A 12,505-nucleotide genomic window follows, 5' to 3' on the forward strand; every position below is an offset into this window, starting at 1 on the left:
CGGTAAAGGTGTTAAGTATTTATAGGGTTATTTCAGGGTAGAAGAGTAAAGTAAGTACGAGGGAGAGATATCAGTCGTTTCCTGTCTGTTCTCTGCAGCCTGGCCTCCGGCAAACCCCCGTTATGATTTCATCAGCGCTGCTTCTAATCCACTTACTTAATGAAATACATAATTAACACAGCTTAATTGTGGTAGGGACAGTTTTGACTGAAATCATTTGGCCGCCGTCGCTGTAATTGAATGTGTTCTTCGCTCCCGATCGAGACCTTTTGAGGTTTAGAGGTTTGTTTTCCTCGTTCTTGCGGTTTCTTCGTTGTTGTTTACGTCTGATTGTTTCACCGTTTGTTGCACGACATAAAGTTATTCGAGTCACGATTTCTTCAATTTTGCACCGATCAGATATTGACATCATTTTGTCAAATTATGCAATTACTAATGCAGATCCAGTCTGCTTGAATTATACTTAATAGTCCAGAGGAGGTGCCAACATTTCCAGTCAAAACAAGGTAATACATTGAGTCATAATTTGGCTGGGTTTCATTCACGCAGCGTTTAATGTTGCCGTGGGTTTCTTTTCATTCTCACTCTCTACCTCTCTCGCTCCCGTCTCTCTTTTGCTCTTTGGTCGTGATTGATCGGCGTGTCAGGTATGATGGGGCATCATGGCGTTAGAGCAGGTTTGCAGCTCAGTCATGTGACCGCAGCAGATGGCACAGCTGAGTATTAGAGTGGGTTCACCTGCTGTTTGCTCTCCCGCTTCCTGCTTTACTGCTATCAAATACCACCCAGGGAGAGCAAAGGAGGGGAGGGGGCGGGGGGGAGGGAGGGAGGGGAGGTGAAGCAAAAGTTGCAAAGCAAGACAGCGAGGGAGATCGGGGTTTAATAAAGAAAGAGCAAGAGAGAGAGGGGGTGAATGGGAGGGGTGGATAAAGAAAAGATGAGATGAAGAGGTGATGAGTTAGGACGAGGCAGGGATGTGTGATCCTGAAAAAACAGAGGAGGGGGGGGGAGGAAGGAGCACTAAAAGTGAATGTGCTGTATTCTTTCAATGATCTCTTCCTCTTAATCACCCTCCGCCTCGTTCTGCCTTCTCCTTCCCTCTCTCTCTCAGTCATAAGACTCAAATCATAAGCTCATAATGACGAGATGTGGTCTCGGATCCATTTAACACCCGTTCCAGACCAGTGGATGAGTGCAGATAGAAGGGGCTTAAGAGACACGGAAAGTAACTATGAGTGATCGCAGGGCCCCGGTGTCTCCGAGGGACATCCTCTTTGTAATTCTCTTAGTGTAGCATAATATCATTTATCCCACAAATAGACACGTGACCCGGCGGTGGCCGTGTCACTCAGAGTTCAGGACTCGGGGAGTGCACTCGAAGGACAGGACGCACGCTCGTAACGGCGCACGCGTAAACACGCATTGCATTTCTGCACACATGCCCGTGCTCGGTCCATGTAGACGCCAGATAAGAAAACCCCATTCACACACACACACACATGCTCATTACATATGCATAGCCAGCACACAGTGCGGCGGCCATTGCTGACTAATAGAAGCACTCAGTGCGGCCCCTGCAAACATAAGCGCGTTATCAGTGATGAATTCCACCACACCTACCCACCTTGACAGCGGTCCAAGCGACAGCCTCCTTCGGCTGCTATCTGCCCTCTACAGCCCCGCTCCTGGGCTGCTAGCGAGTGAGTGGCAGGTGTGTGTAAATGCTGGTGCCGATATGTCACCGGCACCAATCTGCAGTCCACAGGGATTCTACTGGGAGTTCAGCCTGAGTATCACACCGCGGAGAAAACAATTTCTGCTGCCAATACTCCCGCGCAGATGAGAAATGTTTTAATATTTGCCCGCTGCTTTATGGCCGCGGCGGCGGTGACAGTGATGGAGAAAATGTCAGCTTTTTTTTTTTTTTTTCACCCTTAAATGCCACTCTTTGTCTCAGTCTGTTTCTTTTCATTGATCTCTGCCTCTGCCTCGGAAATCAATAAGGTCCACCAAAACAGTCGCTTGTCTGAGAATGCATTGCCCCCCCTCTCCCGATACAGGATTTCGTACTTTACTTTCTTTGCCTAATTAGTTATCCAATACGAGGCAACATGTACAAAGGGGAGGAATAGCATTGTAATTCCACAGCTTATTTAGTTGTCACTCACTGGAATGTGCCCCCCCACCACCACCAGAGAATAGGCTAATTCAGAAATTATGTGTGTGGAAATGTGTGCGCTCACTTTACTTTCTTTGGAGTGTGCAGTTGTGTGTTTTTTTTTATCTAACTGCAGTAACATTTAACCGGTAATAGCAGCACCACACACACACACACAAAAAAAGGACAATACCTCCCTTCTTACCCTCCAGCTACTCCAGAGCTCAGGCAGAAGCTCGTCGATAGTAACTGACCCAAACTTGCACCCTCACGGGGGTGAAGGGTAATTCAGTCAGCATTGCCACTCAGCTGCAGTCCCTCTCTCCCCCCCCTCCGGTGCTGCCGCAAACAGGGAAGAGCAGGAGAGATAGAGCAGTCACAGTTTAGGGCTGGAACAGGATGGTGGATGTTCTCCATCGACCGGGGCCCTCAGGAGCAGACTGCATGCTGGAGCCCCCGTGTCAATCCCAATCAGATATCTGTGATATAGGCAGCGATTCAAACAGACATTGTGTTGTTGTCCCCCCCCCCACTCCTAAGTCACATACATATTTCATCAGATGACTGAAAGGTTAACATTAAAATGTGAGCAACAATAGGGCCATTTAGCTGAGTCGTTGATTCTGGGGTCACGCGGGGGACGTCAGGGAGAGTGATGATATAATATAACGCATCACTTCCCTTACATGTCGACGGGCGGACAATTAAAGGTTTGTTCTCGCAAGAAAATCTCTTCCATTCCTGAGGGTTGGACGAGGAGGAGGAAGAGGAGGGGGGGACGTGAAACGGATCCGTCCTGAGACTTTTTACCGGCCGACGTATTGTCTTAGACATGTGTCGATTGCATACAAACACGTTCAGTGTTCGTACTGTAAACACGGCGGGGACACAAAGAGAATTAGTTAGCTCGAGGGACGGAGTTACAGTCAGACGTGTAATTCATCTTTCATTAAGAACGGAAACAGACGTACAATACCTGGAAGCACCAAACTATACGCACACCGCAGGCAGTCACAGGTTAATGTTTAAAGGGGTTTACAGCTCACTTTAACAATTGGCGTGTTTTCCCTGTGGCCTACTACAGTCCAATCAATAGTTACAACATGAGCAGCTGTCTCCCAAATCCTTTTTCTGACCTTTCATGTTTATCCCGACTGTCAACGCGTACAAGCAAACAAGTTGTACTCCTTCTGTACAATGAGGAAGGGAGAGGTTATTAACAATAAATGTTCGACTGGATTCGGGAACCCGAAGAGTAGTTTTACACAAACCCTTTAAGAGGAATTATTCCATTTTTTTAATGTATTTAATCTCCTGAGAAAATCCAAACCGCTCTCAAATCTTTCTGGAAAATATAAACGCTAAAGCTGCAGTCAGAAGATGGTTAGCTTAGCATCAAAACTGGAAACTGGGGGAAACAGCTAGCTTAGCTCAGTTCAACGGTAGCACCTCTAAACATCACTTATTAACATGTTAAATCTCTGTTTTACTATACAGTTACCTCCTATTATCATTTGGTTTGGTACAAGTTAAACAAACGTCATATAATGTGTGAAGAGGTGCTGCTAAGAGGATTTGCATTAAGCTAACAAGCTAACAGTCTCCTGGCTGCATTCACTAGCATTCGACCTATGTGAAAGTCCTGTGTTTGTTTGCCCCCGTGTGGACTATCTCTTCATACCACGTCAGTCTCTCTGACCGTCTAATAATAACATCAGCGTTAAATAAACCTGTATCGGACGCTGAGCGGCCGCTGACCACCAGAGACACGCTTCACATGAGGCAAGTCCTTGGGAAAGCGTGAGTAAGAGAAACCGATGGCGTGTACACAAGGTCTTCAGAACACTTCGGCCGAGGTGCTGCAGCCTGTCAAAGCAGCCCAGTGTCAGGTGACAAGGCATCGCGCCGCCTCAGACAGAAATGGCCCAGTAATGTCTCAGCCGATGAACCGAAGGGGGCCGCCCGCTCCGTCCCTCCATCACAGCTGAGTCCAAACAGCAGGCTGCCGCTGTCACCGTCTGTTAACGCGCCTCCACGTAAACACCTGCCTTAACCGTGGCAATGCCTCGCCGTCACATGACCCGGATCCTTATCACTTTGTTTCAACTGGCTCCGAGTTTTGATCTGTGATCCAAAGCCAAAAAATCTTAAACATTCAATATAAATAGTACATTTTAAAGGATAATTCAAACTAAATACAACTTGAGTCATATTTTCATAGTTTATGCCATTTACGACAGCAGTCCTAGTTATAATAATAATATTTTACTCTAACATTAGTGGAATGTAACCAAGCACTCAACTGTTTTTGTAATGCAGATGTTTTACGTACGAATTACTGGATCAATCTGCAAAGCATGATTCATTGTCATAGTTTATATTAAATGAGTAAAGTAAATTAACTAATTTGCAGTTCATATACTTTTACCTTTAAATAGGTTTTGGACTACTTGTAACAGAGTTATTGCTACTTTTAACTTGAAGTAAAACATCTGAATTCTTGCACCACTGGTGACCTTCTCACGGTCATTGTTTAGATTACCATGGTGACGTCGCTTTGAAGACGTCCACCCGAGGGAAAGAAACACAAGTAGTCAGACAATCAGGAAGATTTGTAGCAAACCTCCCAGATTAGTCAGACTCATTCGGAAGAGGAAAACGTAAGCAAATCGTAAATCATAACTCAAACTGTCAGTTAGAAACATAGTTCAACCATGACCTGCTGTGCTTTCTGTAGTTTGTTTTCTTGTGAAATGGAGGATTTTTACTGACATTACATGTGACCTCACTTTCAGTTTCACCTGCTAAGAATCGAGTTAAACTGTTAGTGTTTCCTGCTCTGTCTGACTTTCTTCATTACAAAGAAACAATAGTAGGCTCAAGCTGTAATTAGCTGGAATCATTCTTTGAGGACGATCATTATGTGGGTGGTCTTCCTGTTGATCATAAACACAATAGCCAGTGTCAGGATATGACCAAATATAGTCCTGATCTGTGACTCCGAATTGGCTTTTTGCTTCACTACAAACTGCAGCATTTTCCATAGATTTTTGTTGCAGGTAAAACAAAAGGGAAAAGAATGGCAATCGAGTGGAATTTGATTGAGCAAAATAAATCTCTCCTGAGAGAAAGGACTCATTGAATAGCATTTGAACACTGGCATTGTACGACATGTTTTCCTCTGCCACACGTCTTCATAGTATTCTGCCTAATCCTGTTTTCCACAGTCTAGTCTGAAAAAAAAGGCCCCTCTGTGGCCTAAGGGACGTGAATAATTGTTGATACAGAGGCTGTTTCATAAACTCCTAACACTGTAATCACACTCTGACAGATGTAGGCCTACTACATATAATCGCACACGCACAGATTTAACCCCCTCTTTCTTTTTTTCCCAATGACTCACCGCTCATATCGGCATAATGACCGCAGACTGATCCAGCCCACAGGGGCTGAGGGTTGGAGCGATGCATGGGTTCTGAATAAACAATGAATGACGCTCGCGAGGAAGGGTTGGATTTGGCCGTAAAACTGTAGCGCCGGTAAACTGATACTCCGAGTCCACAGATACTGGCCATACTGCACTGATTTCAAAACAGGCTGCTGATTGCGAGGCTCATCTGCTTCCAGTAAATAAAAAAAAGATGTTTAGTTCTTCACATCCCTTCGGTCCCAGAAAGCATCAGCTCAATCCTTCACACCTTCCCAGAAACTTCACATTTTTTTCTGTTATTGCAGCAGATTATGAAATGAATGACATTTGACCAAATGCAGAACAATAGCTCACAACCTAACCTTTTGTCCCTTGCTAAGTGGCAGTATCCTGGTATAGATTCAGCCACGATGAAGCATGAATAGTAATTGTTTACCTGCAGTTGGTACAATGTCAACAGACTAATCCATCACATGCACCCTGTCCACTTATTTATAGACAAGGGGGATAAATCAGGCGAGTGGATGAAAGTTGAAAAGACAAACACAAGGACACAAATAGGAGTCCCATAGATAATCCTTTAAACATTTTTAATCAAGACGTCAGCAACGAGAAAGATGAATGAAGCATCCGTCTATCTGTAATTAAACTTGTGCATCATCATAATGTAGATATAATGTGATAAACAGCCTGACTGGTGATATACTGATTCTAATAGCGCAGTGAATGATTTGAGCTTCATCATCGCTTGAGGTTTGCATTGTAACACTGAAGGATGTAATTTGAGCTATATTGGCATTATGGGTTTTACATTGTGAAACTTGGTGGTGAAGGATATGAGCTACTGTATAAGTTGGTGTCGCGGAAGTGCGTGATTTTAATTATCAACACTTATCAAGACACCCGGAACTTTCTGATGAAGACCCAACAAACAGTTCTTAGAAATATGATAGATGTGTAGAGATCAGAAAGGATATACAACATTGGAGGTATTAAGATATCTGGTCCATGAAGTGGCTTTAGGACTACAAAATCAACTAATCCACCACCACAGCCTCATTTATAAGAAAAGACTCCTGTTGATTGCATTCAAACTTTAAAAATCATACGTGTAAGGATCAGAAATTATAAATATTTATACATAATCCAGTGGAAAAAAATCCCATCGGCCAATTTCCGGGATTCCTTGAAAATTACATCGTCCCTGCACCACTCCGATTCCTTTTAAAATGTTTATCATCATCTGACTGTGTCATGTGACCAACACTCCACAAGAACACAGTGTTATAAAATCTGCCTCCATTCTGACAGAAACGATTATCACTTTGACAATCTGTCTGCAACATGTTTGTCTTGTGATTCCTCAGACGCCTTGAACAGTGTTGCTTTCACTGCAAGTTCATTTATACATCATTTATTGGGAAAAAATGACCCCTTCTTTTGTTTATGTGCAGGAGATAAGGGAACACTGCGAGCACTCATGGGCAAATCGAGCATGCATCTAATCTTTCCATGTGAGCCTCGTTTTTTTTAATTATTTTTAGATTTTATAGAAATGTGCTGGTTGTTTGTGCGTCTCCCACATAGACCGCGTGCTGTCAGGAGGTGTGCTCTCCGATGTCTTCTTCATCAAACTGAAGGAACGGGAGACGGCACAACACCTTCAGACACTCAGACGTGCGGCGTGACGGCTGGCGAGGGAATGCAAAGAGACGGGGAAACAAAACAAAAAAACTGTGTGTTTCATTGCAAGATTGAAGCTGATGGGCCTGATTATATCTGCCCCAAATATATAAAGAGATATCCCATTGTATAATACTACCTTTCAATGTCATCGGATTTGTTAGGAGAAGGGCGGGGTTGGGGGTAGGGGTGTGGGTGGGGAAGAGGGAAGGAGGGGGGGGGCTGAGATTACAGTGAATGTCACCCTACCTCCTCTCTCAATCATCCACTTTCAATCCATCGCCGTCCCGGGGTTTGCGAGACAGCTTGGCGATGATGCCAGTAAAATGGGATCAATAGCATAGGGAAAAACGGACCAGACAATCTCTTACCCCCTTGAACTTCTGTACCCGTGATTGATTTGTCCCCTGCCACATAGCAGAGGAGACATTAGAGACAAGGAACATGTGTGTGGCTGCACATGTGTGTGTGTGTGTGTGTGTGTGCACCTGTGTACGTGTGTTGAAAGCATGTTTTTTGTAAAAGTGGGATGTCTGCGCGTGTGCTCGGTGATTGATGATCTGAAGCGCACACACATCATCAGCAAGGCATTTGCGAGGTGTGTGAGTCAGGAGCTGTCATCCCCCTCAGTCTCCCCAAGCAGAGGCCTCGGCTGCTGATTTATAGTAAATCATTAAAATCTGCTTATTATTGCAGCAGCTCATCACCCCCCCCACCACCCCACCCTCCCCTCAGTCCCCATAGCCAGCCCCTCCCCCACCAAAAACTTGCCACGCCACTGCAGACACACACACACACACACAGAGAGGGGAGATTCTCTCCAACCAGCTCGGCGACAGTAACTTATACCCGCAGAGCGATTGGTCAGCAAAGTTCTGGCACGTTAAATCCATTTCTGACGCGCGTTTCGGGAAAATAAATACGCCAGATGTCTTGTTTCATAAACGTCGGATGAAGAAGCCAATGAAAGGATCTGGCTGTGTTCCTGAACAACAGCTGGAGCAGCGTGGAAGTATCTATCCACCCACAAAAAAACAAAAAAAAAAGGGATGAAAAAACTTTCTGATGGGCACTCATGCTTGCATGTGCATAAACACACACACACACACCTGCACACCTCTACTGTCTATAAACTGAAAATGTGATGTGACTTGAACAATGACAGGTGTGTTTGTCAAGGATGTGGCTGTCACTTCAAATCAATGGACGGGAGCGTCTTCCCAGGGAGAAGCTCCACTAAGGTTTGACTGGTTACACCGCGCTTCACTGCAGACTGGAGAACAGTAAGTTGTCAAAGTGGCATTCAGGAAGCCCTCGCATAGGTGTCATCAGATTTACCCCCCAAAAAATAAAAAATCATCCAAAAGCAGCTCATTTTAGCTTTTATTTCATCAGCAATATGGATTCCAGAGGCCGTTATGACTCACGTGGCAAAAAAAAAGAGGAGAAAAAATCATTATCCGAGGCCGTCCATCCATCTGCAGATCGTTAGCATGAGCAAATCCGAGAATCGCTTGTTTTAAAAAACGCTGTTCGCCGTTCAGGCGAGTTGTGCCGGGGCACACGGAATGAAACGAGGATAATCATTTCCACTGAATAACTCAAGTGAGAATCACAGCTTGTCTATTGTCGCTTTGCGGTGCGTGGTTTGTCAAATGCTTTTCAATTACAGCCTTTAACTTGAGGCGCTATCACATCCCTATGAAGTGATTTTAATGGAGTTTGGTGCAATTGTTTGTTATGCCAGACAGGTCTTTTCGGCGGGAAGAGAGAGAGAGCGGGAGAGGGAGGGAGAGAGAGGCTTGGAACTCAAATGAACTTTGGGCAATAACATGACACGAGTGGGTGAGCAGGGGAGTCGCTGTGGGCTGGGATCTAGTCACTGTCACCGGTATTTAACTGAACATGTGTATTGTATGATATGAGGGGTGTTTTTCTTCACGTGCACGCCCGAAAAACTCCAAACATGGATGCTGGCATCTGATTTGGCAGATACAGCATTCTGCATCCTGATTGCTGTCTCCAACACCCCACTTCTCCCTCCCTCCCACATACAGGATAACAGCCTCCGTTCCGTCTCTAAAGCCCGGATCCTGGGAGCACAGGTGCAGGACTGCAGGGCCGCAGCCTCCCAGGCCCCCGGATGCTGAAACAGGAGAGGCGAGCCGGCGCACACGCAGAATTACAACACCTCCATTTCTCACACTGACATAATCCCCGTGTTTTATTTGTCCCCTTGTAATTCTTTTTATATCTTGGGCTTATGTTCTTTGGCATCCGTTCAATCCGGGCCTCGGGACACAGTGTGCGTGAAGGGGGGGGTTGGGGTTCTACCGGGGCCCCATATGTGTGCCTTGCTCCAGTTAACGCATATTAGTTTCTTTGTAACTGTGACTAAACTGGCACATCTCAGCTGGGAGATGCACCGGCTTTGACTGACAGGCCGTGTCTGGATGCTGTACTTTGAGTCTCACGCGGACTTGTCCAACACGGGGCCCCTGTCAGAGCGCCCTCACTCAGGCTGTCAAGGAACCGCGGAGGGCTGGTTCACGGCTCTGACCACGTCTCTGAATTCCCTTACACTCTATATATATATGTGTGTGTGTGTGTGGGAAGTAGGGAATGATTATCTCACACTCTGCCGTTCCCTCTGTGTTACTTTAAAACCAAATTCTCGGAAGCATGTTGCCGGCGTGTTCCTTCGTTTTCCCAAGTGAAACATTTTTCATTCTCATATTTTTTGGGGGCTAGATTGCCTGTGAAAAAGAAGAGAAAAAAAAGGGTGACTTGTACATACCCCGATTAAATCAGTCACTAAAATTACGTTGAGAAAGCTTTTCCAATAACAGCTTGATATTAGGACTTCGGCGCTGTGTTGATGTATGTTGTTGGCGGAGAAAATCTGTTAAATCGGTGCCATTTGATGCCAACAGTCTTAAATATTGTTTTCACAACTGTGCAAGCTAATTACCTTTAATTTTTCATCTGTGCTCCGAGGGGTGTAAGAGACTGTGATTAGTGATTCATTACTTCTCATTACCTGGCCTGTCAAAGTGTTTCCTTTACTTATTCAGGCTGATTAGCTGTACATGGCCCGCCTCTCTCAACGACGCAGAGAAAGAGACCTCAAACATGGTCGGCGAGTAAGCAACTGTAAATACCGATAATGAGAGTGAGGGGGGGGCCTGTTAAAGGAAAGCGATGGTGATGATTTTCACGATGGACAAAAGACAGAAAGAACAAAACATACAGACCAATAGCCAATTAGTATATCAATTAAAAAATGATAGATTCTGATCTGGAGCTGATAGATAAACAGCACACCATATGATGTTGGCATGCTCTCCAGAGTAGGGTTATTTATAGGTGTCAGAGGATGGGGATTGATTTACTGCAGGTAAACAGGATGTCATTCTCAGCATAAAAGGTCAAGGTGAGCCAAAGCGCCGCGATGGGTAAAAATACAGGAATCTGTGTCATTCACTCGTCTGTCAAGCCAATCAGGCTGCGGAGGGCATGACACAACCTGATAACTGCATTTTTAGATAAAGCGATGACACGATGAGTCTTTGAGTTCAAACGTAAAGAAGAAAACAAACACTGGGAGAGATGGGTGAAAAAAACAGGAGCTGGAAAGATGAGCAGGATGAAAAAAGCCTGACTATGACATTGACTTCGGTTGTGAGACATTAACTAAAACATTCATCACTGTTAGGAGTAATTAACAAACTTCCCCCAGCATTAATTAAAGGCCCTGCTTTAAGGGAAACTGTGCTTAATTAGGAGGTTTGACAGGATGAGGCCTTGGGGATGATCCATATCCAGAGGGCTGTTGGAGGGGTACAAGTGACAGAATTATCACCGTTTTTGGGAACATTTTTCTCCCGCCTCGCCCCGAAACTCCGTGCCCTTGGTCAACTCTCAAGCCGGTCTGGTCTGACCTGGTCTGGCTTGGCACGGCTCAGAAAAAACTATTGACAGGTATGACAGGTCTCCGATTAGCCAGTCAGCTGGAGGCCCAGACCTTGTCATCTGTCAGCTAGAGAGAAGAAGGGTGAGTGAGCAGGGGGAGGAGAAGTAGGAAGAGGGCGGAGAGAGAGATTTAAGGGGGAAAAAAGAGAGGAGGGAGAGGATCGGCGACAGTAAGGTAACGCAAAAAAAACACATGTATATCAGGCCTGAGTCACCTGCAGGAGTGTTTGTGAGGCACTCCATTACAAAAAGCCGAGTGTTTGAGGATGACAAATGTGTACCCAAAGAATCTGTGATTGGATCGGGGATTAAGGGGGCTGGCGTGTCTCTGAAGGGAAACAGGCAGGAGACGGACAGACAGAGAGGAAGAAGGAAGAGATGAAGGGATGGAAAAAAGGGGGGACAGTAAACGAATGTCAGGCAGGGAGACGGAGTGGCAGAGTGGGTGGGATTTGACAGACACATCTCACGGCGGCTGACAGCTCCGTCAATAGCCCCAGGTTGGCCACCGTGATTGACAGCTAGCAGGTGGCGCATGAATGGAGTTGTCAGGCCGACTGTCAGTCAAAGTCACATCGCCGTGGCTACAAGGACCCCCCGACTGAACAGGCACACAGCTGCCCAAGGTGATCTCTGGGTACACGGGCAGGCTTTTGGCGGAGGCAGAGCTCCGGTCGTGCTGAAATTACAATACGGCAGCAGAGTAGCACACAATGGTCGCGTTGATTGGGTCTATTTCATACTAGTGGGCAGATCTGGTGCGTACACACATGGGTTGTTCCACTCAATTTACAAAAAGAAAAAAGTACGGGGGGATTTGAATGTACTATCAATACATCTCCGCAGTTTTTCCATTTCCTTGGTTCCCCTTAATTGAGCATTGTTCCAGCACGAGGGCATGAAGCATAGGAGTTAATGGGCAATAATTATATGTGAGAGAGGCTTTCTCCCTGGAGTGGAATCCAGAACAAATGGAAGCTCCGATGTGCAACATTCTACTTCATTACATCTGCCGCGATTAAAGCCCGAACATCTGGCACCACATCCTGACAGATAGACAAGACTTCTGGACTGGAAGGGAAATCGAGCGATATTTACAAAAAAAAAATGTAACACGGGGTATTTACTGGATGAAAGAACAAGTGCTTCGGGCAGCCACGGTACATTCTCCCTATCAGACAAGCGTTGGGACTGATAGATAGCGTGTAAACACAAGTAAATTGTTGGGACACTTTTTGACAAAAATGAACGGCACTAAATAC

The sequence above is a fragment of the Eutrigla gurnardus genome, assembly GCF_963514095.1.
Source record: "Eutrigla gurnardus genome assembly, chromosome: 9".
Taxonomy (NCBI): Eukaryota; Metazoa; Chordata; class Actinopteri; order Perciformes; family Triglidae; genus Eutrigla; species Eutrigla gurnardus.